The sequence below is a fragment of the Octopus sinensis genome, linkage group LG1 (assembly GCF_006345805.1).
Source record: "Octopus sinensis linkage group LG1, ASM634580v1, whole genome shotgun sequence".
Classification (NCBI taxonomy): domain Eukaryota; kingdom Metazoa; phylum Mollusca; class Cephalopoda; order Octopoda; family Octopodidae; genus Octopus; species Octopus sinensis.
This window is the reverse complement of record NC_042997.1, coordinates 44,002,369-44,022,014: the sequence shown is the minus strand read 5'-3', so window position 1 is coordinate 44,022,014 and position 19,646 is coordinate 44,002,369. Positions and strand designations below refer to the sequence as shown.

General features: G+C 40.6%; 1 protein-coding gene across 5 annotated transcripts in view; it reads right to left on the bottom strand.

The window, feature by feature from the left end:
- Nucleotides 1-5,705, bottom strand: part of LOC115213053 (transmembrane protein 164) — a 102,171-nt gene extending 96,466 nt beyond the window's left edge. Inside the window, exon 1 of one of the 5 annotated variants that reach the window (XM_036500640.1) lies at nt 4,872-5,705. The gene's annotated coding sequence lies outside the window, so the exon portion shown is untranslated. Of the gene's footprint in view, nt 1-3,637; nt 3,847-4,871 lie in introns of those variants that run through there. The other 4 variants (XM_029781963.2, XM_036500646.1, XM_036500620.1 and 1 more) reach the window with 4 other exon arrangements.
- Between the last annotated feature and the right edge of the window lie 13,941 nt (nt 5,706-19,646).

Here is a 19,646-nt window from a genome sequence, read left to right as displayed (position 1 = left end):
ATTATATATATCTGTATATATATCCATGTTTTTGTATTTGGTTTGGAAGATTCGTTATGTGAATTCGTGTGTTGAAGCATATTTTACTGTGTCCGCGGAGAGTCATTCTGTTTTAATTAACACACCCACTGGTTCGATTTCCACTCATTTACTTATTTATTCAGTGTTAATTAATAAAGCATTAAAACAGAATGATTCTCTCCATACACAATAAAATATATGTGCTCATTCCATCACTCTGAGTAGTTGCTGTTAGGAAGGGCATCCAGGTGTAGAAAACCATGCCAAATCAGACTGGAGTCTGGTGCAGCCTTCCAGCGTGCCAGCCCAGTCAAACCGTCCAACCCATGCCAGCATGGACAATGGACATTAAATGATGATGATGATATATATATATGACTGCTCATTCATCTAGAAGTTACTGTGGATGTTTGGATTAGATGAATGGCTAGCAGGATCTTCCAAGCCACGTACAGAGGTGTTGTCAGTAAGGTGAGAGTAATTAGTATAGCAACGAATTTAATTTGCATGTGGGTGTCACCAGGGCTCATTTTTCAGTCCCTTCTTATTTATCATAGTCCTCCAGACCATAATAGAGGAGTTTAAGCCTGGTTACCAATGAGACCTCCTCTAAAGGGATAACCTTGTTCATGTAGCTGAACCTGTAGTAGAATTAAAAAAGAAATACTAGGTGTGGAAGCAAAACCTGGAATCAATGGATTTAAAACTAACTTTGGAGAAGACCAAGGTTCTAGTAAGCAAGAAAACAAACAAATTACTTAAACCTTTGGGAATGGTATGGCTTGAAATTCCACACTGTATGTCGAGTACAAAGTATGGACACATCAGAGGTGCCAGGGAATCACAGGAAGATTAACAGAGGAAGTGGACTTTGTGTGTAGCAGATCCACAGGAGCAAAGAAGATTAAGAACACACAGAAAAAAGATTTCATCAAATGCCCAAGAGGTTCTTTAGAAGTAGCAGATAGTTTTTATTGCCTAGATGATCAAATTAGCAATGGAGGAGGTTGCCAGAATAAGAGTAGGATGGAGAGAGTTTAGAATGAAAGGCAGATTGTATAATGCTTGTGTGTGAATGGCAATGCTACATGATAAGAATCATGTGCTGTGAACATGGCCCTGAGAAGAAGGGGCACAAGCACATCTCCCAAAATTCTTTTGGGATGCAAAATCAAAATCCTTTTTTCAGTGTATAAAAAGTGATCAGTAAAACATAGCTTGAAGTTAGGTTCCTTCACAAAGAACAAAAATAAATAAATAAATAAACAATAAGACTTTGTTTGTAGAAACCTTTGTGCCTGGGTTTGCACCTCCCAAGCAAATTTTGTTCCCAAGCTTTTGGCTGTGAATGCAGGGGATCTGTGAAGGCTTGAAAGAAACAAGCTAGCAGGCTCCACTGGAACAGGGAAGCATCAGTGTTCGTATACAACAAAGAGAAAATGTGCTGAAAGAGAATTTGAGCATGAAAGGCACCAGATGTGGTGTGCAGGAGAGAAGACTGCACTGATATGGTCACGCGATGCATGTGGATGAAGACAGCTGCATAAAGAAGAAATGTCAGTCACCAAATGTGAATGAAACTTATGGGAGAGGATGACCCCAGCAAGAAGAGATGGGATGAAGGGATGAAAAATTACCTCCAGATGTTGAGCCTCACAAAGGAGATGACAAAGGACTGAGATGACGGGTGATTTGTGGCACAGGAAAGATACCCAATCGTCAAAGCAAAGATGAAACATCATAGACATGTTATATGCATCTATGCTCTGCACAAAACCTGTCCCTGGCGAGTCTCACCCCCCCCCCAACAACTCATTTCTCTCCCCTCTATTCCACACTCCTTTTTGCACTCTTGCAAACCTTACCAGCACACTCACTCTGTCCAATCCTTTGCATCACTTACTTTTGCCGGTCCCTTGTGGGTATGCACCAACACATCTTCACCAGCGTCCCTCTCCCTCTCTCTCTCCCTCACTGAGGCAGCCAGGCATCTCCTCTGTTTCTGTCCCACCATACTTCAACTTGTCACCAGGCAAGATAGCACCTCTCTCAATGCTACTCCCACTCCGAGTCGAGATGTCTTTGTCTTGCAAGTTACTTGGTGACCTTCTTAGTGCTGGAGCCAAGTAAAATAATGCACTCAGTGCACTCTGGAGTTGACATTATATGTTCATCTACTATGTGCATATACACATATCTTTATCTCTTATGACTATATATATATATAGATATATATAGATATAAAGAGAGAGAATGTAGATAGACAGACATGAAATTATTTATATATATATATAAAAATAATATATATATATACATATATATATATATGCATACATATAATATATATATATATGTATAATATATGTATACAATATGTATATATAATATATATATATATAATATATATGTATAATATATATACAATATGTATAATATAATATATATATGTATAATATATATATATGTATAATATATATACATGTATAATAAATATACAATATGTATATATAATATATATATGTATAATATAATATATATATGTATAATATATATACAATATGTATAATATATTTATGTATAATATATATAAATGTACAATATGTATGTATATATATATATATGTACAATATATATATATATATATGTACAATATATATATATATATATGTACAATATATATAATATATATATATGTACAATATATATATATATAAATATATGTACAATATATATATATATATAATATATGTACAATATATATATATATTATACATGTGTATTGTATATATCATATATATATAATATACATGTATATTGTATATATATATATATATATATATATAATATACATGTATATTGTATATATATATATATATATATATATATATAATATACATGTATATTGTATATATATATATATATATATATATACATGTATATATATATATATATATAATATACATGTATATTGTATATATATATATATATATATAATATACATGTATATTGTATATATATATATATATATATATATACATGTATATTGTATATATATATATATATATATATATACATGTATATGTATATATATATATATATATATATATATATATATATATATATACACACACACACATTCACTGTTCATTGATATATATATATATGAAAGGGGAAAGTGGCGTAAATACTGTGTGTGTGTGATATTATGGAAATGTACGCAGCGATTTCAATACGTTTGAAAGCATTTCACTTGATTTTAATACTGCTAATTCGAGCTGCAAGCGCATAATACATTACAAGGTTCCAGTTAACCCTCTTTCAACCGAGTAGAAAATCGTTTATATAGCTGAGATAAATTTCTATAAATAGACCCATTCTAAAAATAAATTATTCCTCAAAACGAAGAGAAAAAAAAACCTAATAAATGTAAAATATCTATCCACGTTGCTTTCCATCATCTGCAAATCAATTTGAAACCGAGACACAACCAAGTATTATAACTAATGTGCCCGTTCACTAATTCTATATCTGATAACACTTATAAATATATAGTATATATATAGTATATATATAGTATATATACGCGACAAAAGAGAAAAAAAAGGGTGATAAATACCGACTCAAAATTGGCTAGATGTGTTTGTATTTTTTTTTTAAGTTTCCGATCTTGTTTGAATCTCAACTTCACGTTTTCTACTAAATTGTGTAGGGGTAGCAAACTGTTTTCTGCATGCGTGTTGTATTGTGAGGTGACGATGTATCAGTGAAACGATAAGAGACGTAAAGATAGTCAGTCAGTAAGGGATACCACGACCGAATCACCATTCTATTGTGATAAAGCTGTGTGGCGGTGGCGATGGTGGTGGTGGTGACTAACTCAAAGACACTTAACAGCTGACATGCAACTCATATAACACACACAGAGCACAACAAAGGCCTCGGCGACTTTGATAAGATTGCCTCTGAGGTTTCTAAAACGTTGTATCATGTTTTAGATATGGATTGTGAAAGGTATATTGAGAAGCGAGAGAAGACCCTAACACATGCATGGTAGATGCAAGTGCGTGCGTGTGTTTGGGCAAGTGATTGCATGAGAATAAATGGTTTGTGTGGATGATGAGTAAAGGATTATACCACAACGGTGTGTGTATGTTTTAGCTTTGTGCGTATACACACACACAATGCCGAAACATTATCCAATTTCTAAACATTGTCATTCTTAACAACGTGTTTTGCTGCGTGTATAATAAACGCTTGCAGTGTAGCAAATGAATAATAAACCTATTTTTATGTTTATTGGAGAGAGAGAGAGACAGAAGTTAGAAAAACGAATTTGCTGCTTTGTCCTTGTATGAACGCATGTATTTTGGTATATAGCAGTCACTATATTTATGTGTGAGAGGCAGAGAGATGATATACAACTAACCAAACAAAAACAGTATTAGCATGCTGTGTCCTGCTACATTATACATATATATATATATATATATACACACATGCGCGTACTCACATTATATGATAAATTTACATATGCATACGTATGCACACTGATATATAAATTCATTCATTCATTCATTCTTGCTAAAGAAAGAAAACAAAAATGAACAGAAAAAATATCCACGCATGATAGACAGATAAATATAGCGAGAATGAGAGGAAAAGAAAAATGTGTCTAATTTCACAATTCCTAATATCGAGAGGAAGATAATGGTATGTCCTCTAGTAAACATCGGGTAGAGATCTGTGAATTCTTTAGATATATATGTGAGACATTCAAAAACTTATAACGATGTACACAAGCATGCTTGTTCCCACAAAAGACTCTATGAACATGTAAGGGGGAAACTTACCTTCTTTGTATGCCCAGTTCTATCTGACGGAGGTTTATTTAAACATGTAGATGTATACACGCGCACATATGTATATCATGTATACATGTGTATATACACAAAGAAAGTGTGTGTGCGTGCGTGTGTGTGTATTTATGAATCGGTGTGTGTGTGTAACAGTGAAATGAGATTATTTTAGTAATCCAGTGATCAGTTACTTTCGTTTTTCGCTGCGACCATCACGTCAGAGGAAGATACGACTAAGTGTTACAGACACACCGAGGAACACAGACACCACTGGTGAACATGAAGGTTTTAGTATCGCGTACACGGGTTATCAGTTCGTGGGGACAATGATTTCATTATCATCTTCATCACCATTATTTTAAATAATAATAATAATAATAATAATTATTATTATTATTAATAATATTATTATTACTACTACAACAACTACTAATCACAGATGCTGCTGAAGGTCACTGTTACAATAAAATATACGGAGCGAAGACGAAAACAGAAACATACATTATATTTAAGCGAAAAAGACAATCTAGCAGGGATTTCATATCGAAAGCAGAATCCTTCAACGACCGACTGCGTTTTTCCGGGAACTATATTGTGACTGGGTATTTGCGCCAGTGCGGAAGCAATGCTCACTGCAAGAAGTCTCTCTCTCAGATCACTGCATCGATATATCTACGCTAATTGTTTTTTGGTTCTTTGTTGTTCTTGTTGTTTGTTTCTTTTATATATTATTCCATTCCACACCGTCTTTGACAGCAGAAGAAGAAGGAAGGCGATGCTACACTGTCACAGCACTGTTTTAATTAACAAATTAGTTTGCTTAATAACTACCTTAATCTTTGTTGAAGTTTTGGTTTTTTAATTCTTTTTGCGCAATCACGGACAGTTCAGGTGTTTATATATATATATATAGAGAGAGAGAGAGAGAGAGATGTCAAGTTCTGGGGAACATTTGTTTTTCATATAGACTTTTGCTCGTGTAATTTCTCCTGTCATTCTTCGGAGCTTGTTTTGCGGTGAACCGAATCCCTCTTCATTCTTTGGCTGGTTGGAATTGTTTCCTTTCACTTATATTAATAAGTGGCAAGTGTTTGCATGTGTCACATAATCACATTCTTCTTCCCCGCACATCTGTCGGTGTACGGCTTAGAAATCGATATATATGCATGGATGTTATAATGGTAATGATGAGTAACATATGCGTAAATCTTCACATTTTTTGAGGAGAAAATGGTTGGGGTGGGCGCGGAATGTGACAATGTGTTCTGTTTCTCCTCATTGACAATTTAGGCGAACCGAAAATAGGGAATCGAAAGTGGGACAACTACTCGATACATCAAGAAAGTACTGCCTAATTTTACACGAAGTGTTTTTTATGTAAGTATAAACACATATGAATGATGGGTTTTGGCGTTCATGCTTTCCTATCATCCTCTTGAAATATCTCAAATGTATTGACGGTGTGGGATGAATGCTTTAGAATGCGAACTTAGTTCACAAATAACTGTTTATGTCATTAAGGAAATGTTTCGTTGTCGTTTAAAAACGCAACTAATTATAGCTTCAACTACTTAAAACTTTTTTTTTCCTTTTATAAATCCGGACAGAAAATATAACTGTGTACTGTGAAGACGAAAGGGTTAAAATCAATTAAACCTCTTTACTAAGGGTAGTAACGAGAGGAAATTCTATTGGTTAGCGTCGAAGACACTGGCTCTTGAGGTGGAGGCTATATTCTAATTAAAGAATCAACATTTAAGATGATGCTTGAGATTTACATTAAGGGTACACCTGTCTTTGGAATACTCAACCACTTACACAGTAATTTGTGTAACTCAGTTGATGGAACAACTGAATCTTCATCGTCGAAACCGACTGATCCATTTAGTAATGGTCTGATAAGAAATCTGTTATTTCTTCGCAAAGTTGTGAAACTGTTGAAATTCAGTGGTTAAAAGGGTTATAGGAAATTATAGTCAACATATCACATATCAAAACATATATATATGTATAATAATAATAATAATAATATTATTATTATTATATATATATATATATATATATATATACATATATATATATATATATCGAGACACTCCGTCGGTTACGATGGCGAAGGTTCCAGTTGATCCAATCAACGGAACAGCCTGCTCGTGAAATTAATGTGCAAGTGGCTGAGCACTCTACAGACACGTGGACCCTTAACGTAGTTCTTGGGGAGATTCAGTGTGACAAGACTGGCCCTTTGAAATACAGGTACAACAGAAACAAGAAGAAAGAGTGAGAGAAAGTTGTGGTGAGAGAGTACAGCAGAGTTCGCAACCACCCACTGCCGGAGCCTCAATAAACACTCAAATGCCTGGTCTGGGAATCGAAACCGCGATCCTACGAACGCGAGTCTGCTGCCCTAACCACTGGGCTATTGCGCCTTCACACACACACACACAGACGTGATGTGAATGCATTTATTTATTTAAAATCTTTTACCTTTAAGGTAAGGGCTGCGGTGCTCTCTTGAGGAATGGGCCCACTGGATAGTTACCTAGGGACCCCACGAGTTAAATAATGTATGTGCACATGTAGGGGCCCTTTTGTATTGCTTTGCCCGTGTTTCTGTGTTTCTTATTGAGGCACCAGGCTATCAGTTTTAAGAAGAGTAGACTAGTTGATACCATCAGCCTCAATACTAGACTAGTACTCTATTTTATGGCCCCCAGAGGGACGAAAAGCAAAGTTGACTTTGGCGAGATTTGAACTCGTACATAAAGAGCCAGAATAAATAACAAGATTTTTGTTTTGTGTTTTTTCCACGACGTTCTAACAATTTTGCCAGCTCGCCGCCTTCGAGTCCCCTATTATGATCCTTTCTATTATAGACAGAAGACCTGAAAATTGATGGGAGGGCTCTAGCGGATTGCATCGACTCCAGTATTCAAGTGGTACGATCTCGAAAGGACGAAAGGCAAAGTCTACCTCGGCGGAATTTGAACACTGAACGTAAAAACGGACGAAACAAGGCTAAGCATTTCGTCCGGCGTGCTAACGCTTCTGCCTATTCGCAGCCGTGAGTCGCCTATATGGATCAGACGGTTGCAGTTCTTAACAAAAGAACTGTTTTAAGAAAAACAACACTTTCACTTTTGATATATTTTAAAACACTTTTACGTTGGCGAGATACGCTCCATGGAACATCAAGAAGTAAATGTCACTACAATGGTGAGCTATCAACTGTCCCAAAATAAAAGGTTGAGAAAACAAAGGGGTAACAGTTTAGTGAAAGGACACAACCAAAAGCCGAAACTGCGCCACGAAGTTTACTGTCGAACCAACCTAACTTTATTTTACGTCAAGTCATACTTCGAAATAATGAGACGGGGGAATCGACAAACATTCACTGTTTTATTTAAGCTCTGATTTATATTCTTTTGTGAAGATCTTTTTTTTTTTTTTTTTCAATTTAGTCAGGGATGGAAGGTCACTCCCTATGACCTCATCCTTTTTTTCTCTCAGGATCTCCGACATTGGTCGAAGGAAGGGAGAAAATTATCCTCAAACAGAAGACCTTGCTCTGAATGGCTCTGACTGAGTGACCTCTGCTTACTGCAATTAAGACTAGGCGGTGATGTTAAGCTAAGACAACGGATTGCGTCGAGCAACCGATGTTCATGTCAACATGCGGGAAGTATTAAGAAGCTTACGATAGAAACTTGTGCGATGAGGTGAAGAAGAATAAAAAAAAAAGACAGCAATAGGCGCAGGAGTGGCTGTGTGGTAAGTAGCTTGCTAACCAACCACATGGTTCCGGGTTCAGTCCCACTGCGTGGCATTTTGGGCAAGTGTCTTCTGCTATAGCCCCGGGCCGACCAATGCCTCGTGAGTGGATTTGGTAGACGGAAACTGAAAGAAGCCTGTCTTATATATGTATATATATATATGTGTGTGTGTGTATGTGTTTGTGTCTGTGTTTGTCCCCCTAGCATTGCTTGACAACCGATGCTGGTGTGTTTACGTCCCCGTCACTTAGCGGTTCGGCAAATGAGACCGATGGAATAAGTACTGGGCTTACAAAGAATAAGTCCCGGGGTCGATTTGCTCGACTAAAGGTGGTGCTCCAGCATGGCCGCAGTCAAATGACTGAAACAAGTAAAAGAGTAAAAGAGAGAGAGAGAGAGAGAGAGTAATAGTGTCACTGACTAGCAAAAGTTTGGTTATTTCCTTAGTACTGAAGACAACTCGAAATATACTTTAATATTTTGACCTCATCAGCGAAACAGATCTGCCCATAACATTGCTGCCTTGCTGTTAACATCGGAAGCAGTGCTCCGTATGTGTGGCCTAAGCTGTAAGGGCTTAAACTAAAACGCCATACGCAATTAGTCACGAGGCTTCTGAATCTACCTAGCTAGTCATTCCACTTCTACCAATCCTGATAGTGATTCATACTTCATCAGCTACTAATACAATCCCTTAGCCAGTAAGGGAGCGTCTTCGCAGTCACATGCCCGCCCTGCTAAAAATAGTAACCAAATTCCCTTCAAATCACACTTTGCCATCATAAGTAAGGGATGTCCTATGTATACAATCCGGAGTGAAGGCTAGATGGTCATGGTTAGAACACCATTGATTTTAAGTCTTTCCGATCAAAGATTAACTGGAGCTAATTAACAACAACAACTAACAATAATAATCCTTTCTTCTATAAGTACATGGCCTGACGTTTTAGGGGAAGGGGTTAGTCGATTGCTGACTCCAGTGATCAACAGGTACTTTATTTATCGACCCCGAAAAGATGAAAGGCAAAGTCATCCTCGGTGGCATTTGAACTCAAAACGCAAAGAGCCGGAAGAAATGACGTTCATCATTTTGTCCGACATGCAAACGATTCTTATTTCTTTATTGCCCCCGAGGGGCTAAACATAGAGGGGACAAACAAACGGATTAAGTCGATTACATCGACCCCCAGTGCGTAACTGGTACTTAATTTATTGACCCCGAAAGGATAAAAGGCGAAGTCGACCTCGGCGGAATTTGAACTCCGAACGTAACGGCAGACGAAATACCTATTTCTTTACTACCCACAAGGGGCTAAAGACAGAGGGGACAAACAAGGACAGATAAACGGATTAAGTCGATTATATCGAGCCCAATGCGTAACTGGTACTTATTTAATTGACCCCGAAAAGATGAAAGGCAAATTCGACCTCGGCGGAATTTGAACTCAGAACGTAGCAGCAGACGAAATACCGCAAAGCATTTCGCCCGGCGTGCTTAACGATTCTGCCAGGTCATGGTTTCAAATTTTGGCATAAAGCCAGCAAGTTTAGGGAAAAGGTTTCCTCGATTACATCGACCCAATGCTCAACTGATATTTACTTCATCGGCTCCGAAAGGATGAAAGGCAAAGAAATACCGCAAAACACTTTGTTCGACGCTCTATCGATGCTGCCAATCCACCGCACTTTAATAATTGCTTTTAACAGTGACACACAAGATCAGAGGTTTAGGGATAGTGGGGTAGACAAATCGATCCCGAACGCTGATATCGGCGGTGTTTGAACCCAGAATATTCAGTGCCAGAACAAATACTATAAAGAGTTTTGTTATGCGCTAAAACGATTCTGCGGAAGGAAAAAAACGATTTCTTACGATGGGCAAAAAGCCAGAGATTTTGAAGAGGAAGAAACACCAGATTATATCGATCCAGATATTTAACTAGTACTTTATTTTATTAACTAGGTCATAGTTCGTCCGTCGCTGTCGACGATGACCAAAGACGTCACATAGGAGAAGAAGACGGGACACGATGTGTCCGGCTGTGACCGATCAGTCCGATGCGTGCCTGGAAGGCTCTGCCACGGGTTGAGCACTGGTGGCTCTGGACTTGCGCAGTTCGCGTTTTCTTTGTGCCCATGCAACCGTGTTCTGTTCGTATGAGGTGGGACTACTGTTAGTGCGGCTTCACCAGATAGGGAGGTCTTGCACTTGCGTTTCCCACGTGTCGGGGTTGGAGAGCGCAAGTCAGGTGGGCAAGCCACCTTGTTCGAAAGCCTAACACACGACTCCCCAAGAGGCTATTTTACAGCGAAGGGTCCGAAGGCAAGTTGCATGCAAGGTGAACAGAAAAAGCACTTCCAGCATATACCCAAGATTAAACAGGTAAGACAAAAGACAAAATCTACTTTGGCGGGATTTGATTGGGGCTTTTCATTATGGGTCTAATGTCTTATTGTACATCATTGTTGTTTCTTTCCGTTGGCGAAATGTTGCATCTACGAATGATATTCTCTACGTGTGTTGTATATGCGGTTGTCTTGTATATGAGCTCTCATGCTGTGCGCGTGATATGTTTATGTCGTTGGTTATGACCAGTGCCGAATTTATATACTGACCAATATGAGCCATATCCGGGGGCCGAACTAGCTCTAAATCTAGCCCTGAGTGCGACGGTTAGTTGTATTTGTTGTTCCTTTGTGTTGCTGATAAGTCGGGGTTCTGTGGAGATATAAGGCTTTTTTCCATAATTCTTAAAAAGTCCTATATTTTTCATGGAACTTGTATACGCAGTTTTAAGTTCGGCACTTTTGCGAGAGCAGCAGACGTAAAGTGGAATTAATCTCAACCAGAAATTGAAACTAAGTTTCTTGATTTTTGATTGTTCAGATACAACATGATTCTCTACAGCAGTGTCCGTTAGCAGGATACATATTATCATATGCTGTATTATGAACTTTCATCTTTCCGGTATCGATAAAAATGAGTCTCATTATCAGTTGAGTTCTGCACCGATCTTAACAACTATACTCCAGCCAACTGCCCTCAAATTTAAGGTCGTGTGCCTATATTTAAAAATCAGTTTAAAAACATCAGACACTCATCACACGATAAAATAATTTGAGGTGTGTCATTTTCATTATTTTATCATTTTGCTTGCTTGGAGTTAGCGGAAATGTAGGATGACAGACTAAATAGATGGGAAAGCCATACTTATTTTTCAGAGATTTGTTTTCATATATAATAATATTTAAATCTACATTACGTTTTAATTGGTTTGATCCGCGATCGAAACGTAATACCCCTTTTAATCCTTTTTGATGTTAAGATTAAAATGATGATCGTATTAGCTACTCATCTCGGAAATGTAATCATTATTTTGTTTATGTTTTATATTAATTTTAGTTTTTCTATTTGTGTTTGCTACTCTAGCTTATGATAAATAAAGCAGTTCTATTCTTATTAAGTACATTAATCCGGGAGGAGAAACCTGAACAGTGAACGTTGGTTAGCTAAGTTCGTGACCTCGTTTTCGTTTCTGTAGTGAATTTAATGTAGAGGCGCAATGGCCCAGTGGTTAGGGCAGCGGACTCGCGGTCGTAGGATCGCGGTTTCGATTCCCAGACCGGGCGTTGTGAGTGTTTATTGAGCGAAAACACCTAAAGCTCCACGATGCTTCGGCAGGGGATGGTGGTGATCCCTGCTGTACTCTTTCACCACAACTTTCGCTCACTCTTACTTCCTGTTTCTGTTGTACCTGTATTTCAAAGGGCCGGCCTTGTCACTCTCTGTGTCACGCTGAATATCCCCAAGAACTGCGTTAGGGGTACACGTGTCTGTGGAGTGCTCAGCCACTTACACGTTAATTTCACGAGCAGGCTGTTCCGTTGATCGGATCAACCGGAACCCTCGTCGTCGTAACCGACGGAGTGCTTCCATCCATCCAGTGAATTTAATTCCTCTTACTCATGCAGCAAATGTTCTTCAGAATATTCATGAACGCCACAGTAGCCAGTTTTGTTTCCCCAAAAATACATGTGATATTGTACTCATGCAAGAAACCATTATTATAAAATGGGTAATTTATTTGCATGAAGTCTGTAAAATTTTATACCTACGAATGCAGTCTTGATTTGTGGTTTTCACTTGAGTTAAATTGCTAATATACCAGAAAAAATTGTCGATCATTATCTGAGATTTTCCTCAACTCTCCACAGTTATGATCGTGTGCTTATAGACACGGTCCCGTGGTTGTTAAGAAGCTTGCCTTGCAGTCACCTAGATTCGGATTCAGTCTCACTACGCGACATCTCGGACAGGTGTCTTCTATCAATGCCTTAAACCAGGCGTCGGCAACCTGCGGCCCGCGGCGCCTTGTCCGGATTTCCATTAGGTGCGGCCCGGGAGACATTTCCTGTGACCCGTTGGGGTTTTTGAACTGACGGCAAATTTAACAGAGCCAATTAGCGGCCGTCTTCACCCCAGCCGGAACAGCGTCCTACTTTCATGATACTGACACCGAATAAGCGTAACTTTGGAGAAGAATTCTGATAGAGTTAGAGAGAAGGAAGAGATCGTCCTTTTGTCCGATACTGTAGTATAGCATCACAAGTTATTTTTCGCTTCTACTCCAATTGACTTGGTTATAAATATTTTTCTGCGTTATTTCAGATGGCTGGAGATACCCAACCTGCGGAGAAGAGGAAGCTGTGGGACGAGAACCGCTCCTTCAAGAAGATGTCACTTCACTTCGGTGCACCCCAAGCAAGCTGCGTTGCCTGACAAGAAGAAGAAGAAGGCAGAGTTCGGGCGTCTGAGTGCCCAGCTGGAGAAGCAATGTGCCCTCATGAAGAGGATCGTCTCTTCGGCGGAAGCGGCTGCTGAGAGCAACACTCGGGCCAGCTACCGTGTTGCACACCTTGTGGCCACCATCTTTAAGCCGTTTACCGATGGCGAATTATTCAAGGTATGCATGGTGGCTGTGGTTAAGGACGTGTGTCCTGACAAGTCAAGTGAGTTTGAGGCCATCAGCCTGTCTGCCAAGACCATGACCCGTCGCGTAGAGATGGCCGCCGATGTCCAGGGCACCCCGTAGGACATGTATCAGTCTGCTCGCTTCTTCTCCATCGCCGCCTTGGACGAGTCGACTGACATCAAGGACACGGCTCAGCTTGCCATCTTCTTCCGCGGCGGCAGGGATGATTTCGTCATCTTTGAGGAGTTCATCAGGCTCACCCCCCTCAGCGGTACCACCACTGGCGCCGATGTGTGCAAGGTAGTCACAGACTGGCTGAAGGAGGCCGACCTGGATCTCTCTCGCATGCGCAGCATCACGACTGACGGAGTGCCCGCCATGGTCGGGGACAAAAAGAGCTTTGTGAAGTACCTGCGCAGCTTTGGACACCAGCAGGATGTGAAGCGCTTTTACTGTCTGGTGCACCAGTAGGCTCTGTGTGCCAAGTCTGTGACCATTACAGAGATCATGACTGTTGTTGTCAGGACTGTGAACTTTGCTTGCACCCATGCTCTCAACCACAAACAGTTCCGCGCTCTCTTGGATGGCGCTTAGGCAAAGTTCGGCGACCTGATCTACTTCTGCGAGGTCCGTTGGTTCAGCCGAGGAAAGATGTTGGAGAGAATCTTCAACTTGAGGGGTGAGCTGGCGTCTTTCCTGCGAGAGAAGGGCAATCCTGTCCGTCAGTTCGAGGATCCCGCATGGGTGTGTGACCTCAGGTCCCTGGTGGACATTATTGGACATCTAAACGAGCTGAACATCCAGCCGCAGGGTAAAGACATCTTGGTACCCGACCTCTTCGCCCGGGTGAAGGCATTCGAATGCAAACTTCATCTGTGGGAGCATCAGTTCAACCAGAGGAAATTTACTCACTTCGGCCGCTTGGCTGAGCTGCGCCCGACCCCCCACTGCCTGCCGTCGCTACGCTGCTGACCTGTCTGAGCTGCGAGGCGAGTTCGAGAGGCGCTTCAAAGATGTGCGCGCCTGTGAGAAGATGCTCAAGCTATTCTCCGCTCCCTTTGATGTGGATTCTGTGGAAGTGGCCGACGACCTTCAGCTGGAGCTCATTGTGCTCCGGTGCTCAGAGAGCCACCGTGCAAAGTTAGCGCGTGTGTCGCCCATGGAGTTCTGATGCTCGCCTCCCGTGCTTTCCCGGCTCTTTTTCGGGAGGCCCTGCGCTTAGCTTCATTGTTCGGGTCCGCATACTCTTGTGAGCAGCTGTTCAGCCGCATGAAGTTGACGGAGGACAAGACGGGAGCACAGCGTACGGACGCTCATCTTCCAGACGTTCTCCTCCTCGTTCATCAAGTCGGACACTGTCTCTCTATCTGTTTCAAAGAATCACCAGCCTTCACATTAATCGTTTCACATTGTGATTACTGCAAGTCTTAATAAAGATTCAATTTCCATTTATTATCATTGAGTTTGTGTGCTTGTTATTTTTTCGGATTGGGAGGGGGGTGCGGCCCGCGAGGTGACCTAGATGTGGCCCAGTGGCCCGCGGCCTGGTTTAGGTTGCCGACGCCTACCTTAAACCGACCAATGCCTTGTAAGTTTTATAGACGGAAACTGTGTGGAAGCTCAGCGTGAGTGTGTGTACGTATAAATATGTGTGTGTATCTGTGTGTTTGTGTTTGTCCAGCCACCACTGCCTGACAATCGGTGTCAGATTGTTTACGTCCCTGTAACATAGTGGTTCGGTAGAAGAGACTAAAAGAATAAGCATCTAGCTTTAAATCGACGAGACATTTCAAGACGATGCTCCAGCAAGGTCACAATCCAATGACTACGAAGAAGAACACTGATATCTGTGAAAATTTCTGATAAACAAAATATTTATTCTTTTCGTAAACAAAAGTGTAGCGTAGATTTGGTTGTAATTCCTCTCTTATTTTTATCATATATACGTGCATTCGAACGTAGCAGGGAACAGCTAGCCTTTGGCCGCTATTTGGATCTTGTTATGTCCAGTACTCTGATTGGTTAGTATTAGCGCAATTTGTCTCTTACTCTGTTGAACCAACTTACCGCGTATAACCAGTCGGAGGCCCTAAGTAGAATTACGTGGGACAGCCTGTTTACCACCCCGTTTGAACCTACTGCACCATATAAAAACTTTAAAAACTCAGCTTTTCCTCGTTTCGAAGTCTTTGATTCCAGACCTTTTAAGTTTTAAGTTTACAGGTCTAGCAACTGACCACAAAAACACAGCCAGTGCCAGCGACAACGCCAGACAACACCTCTACCAAGTGTTGAGACTTACCAACTCCGTCCAACAGCATCACGGCAACCTCCTTCTTCGTCGCCACCATCATGCCCTTCTTAACGTCGTCGACATCATCTCTCTACGTACACAGCTCAGCAAGAAATTCACCAAGGTTCCAACACTTTAGTGTTCGTGAATTACTTCACCACGGATCAACAGCATCAACTCCTGTACCAAGTGACCCATGCTGCAGCATCGCATCCACGACTTCACGTACGACATGTACCTGTAACCGGCTCAGCATCATGGCCGCGAATTCTTCATACAGTATTTCAACCACCGTGTACTATTGGCTACGGACTGGTATTATTCTTGTGTCTATGAACTTCTCACTTCGATGGCCATAGACTCACTGTTTCTTCTTCATTGCCATCCTTAAATGTACTAAACACACACGTATACATTTATGTTTACACAAACACATACATTTTGTTCTCATCACGGCCTGTCTATTATTCTGCATACATGACGCACACACGGACACACATAACATATCAATAAATTTTCTCTTAATCATTTTCACGCGGTTGTGTCCTTTTTCCCTCTGGCACTTATTTCTACCATTCAGTTCCTCTTTATTGTAACGGCCGTGTGATCGGGTACTAAAGAGCCATTCTCGTCACCTCGCATCGCATGGTCGTCGTAAAAGAAAATGTCGTTACTAAACATCGATAGAGTTTGGAGGGCGAGCTGGCAGAACCATTAGCACGCCGGCCGAAATGCGTAGCCGTATTTCGTCTACCGTTACGTTCTGAGTTCAAATTCCGCCGAGGTCGACTTTGCCTTTCATCCTTCCGGGGTCGATAAATTAAGTACCAGTTACGCACTGGGGTCGATGTAATCGACTTAATCCGTTTGTCTGTCCTTGTTTGTCCCCTCTATGTTTAGCCCCTTGTGGGTAATAAAGAAACAGATAATTGTTCTTGGATTGGTGTGGTTGTAGCAACAGTAAAAATATGGTTAGCTTCTGATCGTGTTACTGTTTTCTAATGCCTCACCTTTCTCTACCTGTCCATTGCTTTTGTGTTGTCAGCTTGGGTCTCAGCCGCTGTTCGTCGTCTCTTTGCTGTCTGTCTGCAGTCTCTTCGTCGTAGCCAAGGTGCGCTGAACAAACAGCGATAGTTACGCTCAGAAGGAAACGTACCAAACGATGAAATTGTTGGAGCTGGATCCACACGAAATCTCGTTTGGTCAGGTTTCCTTTTTATGACATGGGTAAATAGTCTAGCGAACTATAACATCAGATATAGTAATCTGATTGCTAAATATTCCCGCTACATGACTCTGCCAGAAAAATTTCTATTCACTGTGTGTGTGTGTGTGTGTGTGTGTGTGTGTGTGTGTGGTGTGTGTGTGTGTGTGTGTGTGTGGTGTGTGTGTGTTTGTGTGTGTGTGTGCGCGTGTGTGTGTGTGTGTGCGTGTGTGTGCGTGTGTGTGTGTGTGTGTTTGTGTGTGTGTGTGCGTGTGTGTGTGTGTGTGCGTGTGTTGTGTGTGTGTGTGTGTGTGTGTGTGTGTGTGTGTGTGTGTGTGTGTGTGTGTGTGTGTGTGTGTGTGCGTGCGTGTGTGTGTGTGTTTGTGTGTGTTTGTGTGTGTGTGTGTGTGTTTGTGTGTGTGTGTGTGTGTGTGTGTGTGTGTGTGTTGTTCGTGTGTGTGTGTGTGTGTGTGTGTGTGTGTGTGTGCGTGTGTGTGTGTATGTGTGCGTGTGTGTGCGTGTGTGTGATGCCGTTTTCAATAAAACTGAATTCAATATAATCACCAAGACTGAAGTGGTAGAAATCGTTTAGCACCGAACTAAATTCCTGACGATATTCATTTGCAGCCGTTCCAAACCTGCCAATGTCACTTACTTTGCTTTTCATTCCTTCCGAATCGATAAAATAAGAACGTTTGTTCTGCAACACATTAATCAGAACTTCACGTGGGATATTTTGGACAATATCAGTAATATCCGTACACAGTTCATCAAATGTATGGGGATTCTTTGCAAACACAGCGTCTTTGATATAGCCGAATAAAAAGAAATCGACAGGCGTTAAGTCTGGCGATCTGGGTGGCCAGAGGCCTATCGTGACCAACCTGTGTTCAAAAGTTTGTCGCTAGTGAAATAAAGTGTGGTTACTAACACGACATGTTGCTGAATCCTGTTGAAGCCATGCGTTACTTTTTTTCTTTCTCAGCTGCTCAACAAACCGATCAATTATCTCACAATAACGTTCCGAATTCAAGGTTTCTTGGGGGGAAAATCTGTCCTGCTATTCTTCGCTTGCTGATAGCCATCCATACACCAATCTTCACTGCAAGTAAGCGTGATTCGACAGACTTGTGAGGATTGAGAGCACTCCAGATGCTAGTGTTTTGCGAATTTAGGTCTCCCGATAGGTGAATCCAAGCCTCGTCACTGAAGAAGGTCATGTCAAGCTGGTCGTCATCCATGTTTTCTTGAAACTATTTGCAGTAATCCAATCTTTTGGTAAAATCACCAGGAATAAGTTCATGTAAAGAAGACACGGAGTATAGGTACAATTTCAATGATTTGCGAAGAGCAGTATGGCAGGTGCCAACAGATAATCCATTTTCATGAGACAAGCGTCGCACGGATTTCCTGGGACTGCGAAGAATTCGTTGACGGATATCTTCAACAAATCATCAGAAAGGTGGGTACGTCGGCGAACGTGCTTCTTGTTTTCAGCAGAGCCCGTCTTCCTAAACTTTTTAATCAGAACATTAATCGCCTGCTTTGTTGGCAGAGGCACATTTGGATGTTCCCTGTATTTAAAAAATCTCTTCCGCACATCGAACCGTTCGTCGCCTTAAATTGTCATGTATGACTTTGTTGTATGTTACGTTGAAAGACGGGAGCAACCGATTTGTCTACCGTGCAGGACGGACAAAACCCATACTACGCCATAACAACATTATCATAAGAATGCTATCACAAACTATATTGATCATATGCAAAATATTGTATTTATTAGAAGTAAACTCCAAGAATTATATTTTAAAACACGAATAATTAAATATTCCAGACAAAGTATGAGAATATTCAAAATGTTGTAGAACTGTAGAATGTATCAAATATTAATGCACACCATTATTTATTACCAATATTAAAAGCTTGAGTAAGAAATTGAAGTGCATCCGTTGTTGAAGCTCCTGCTTGGGAGTTCAGAGGTTTGGAAGAGAATGGAGTTATCACTGACTCACCACTATTCCTAGGCCTGCTATGGTCTTGAGTTAGTGTACTATTGTTATAAAGTAGTCAATGCTTATGTGGAAGATGTGAGAGAAACCAAAGAGATGCGTGTTGTTGCTTTTGCACTTACGAATTCGTTACTGATTCGAAATTCATTTTCTCCATTTTCCAAACTCTTCAGAAGATTACCTCTTGTTTTAAGGCGCTTCCTTTCAAGTAAATTTGCTGTGTTAACGAAAGTATATCACCATTGGTTTTTGCTCTTCATATACCTGTTTTACAGGTGTCGTCACCCCAGTTACGAGCTGCATTCAGGAAGTATCCGATTTAATTTTTCTTGCCAAAGCTAATGCTGTTTTGGCAAAATCCTTTGGGTGGGAAGTGTCGCCATCCTTCCTTTGCATGCGGGAAAATTTTTGCGTCAGTAGGCCACGTTATTTCCAGGCTGTTACACTTATAGTACAAACGTATGGTGCGCGCTCGTCGAATTTTCATTTTGAAGCTAGATGACCGAATGCATCGAGC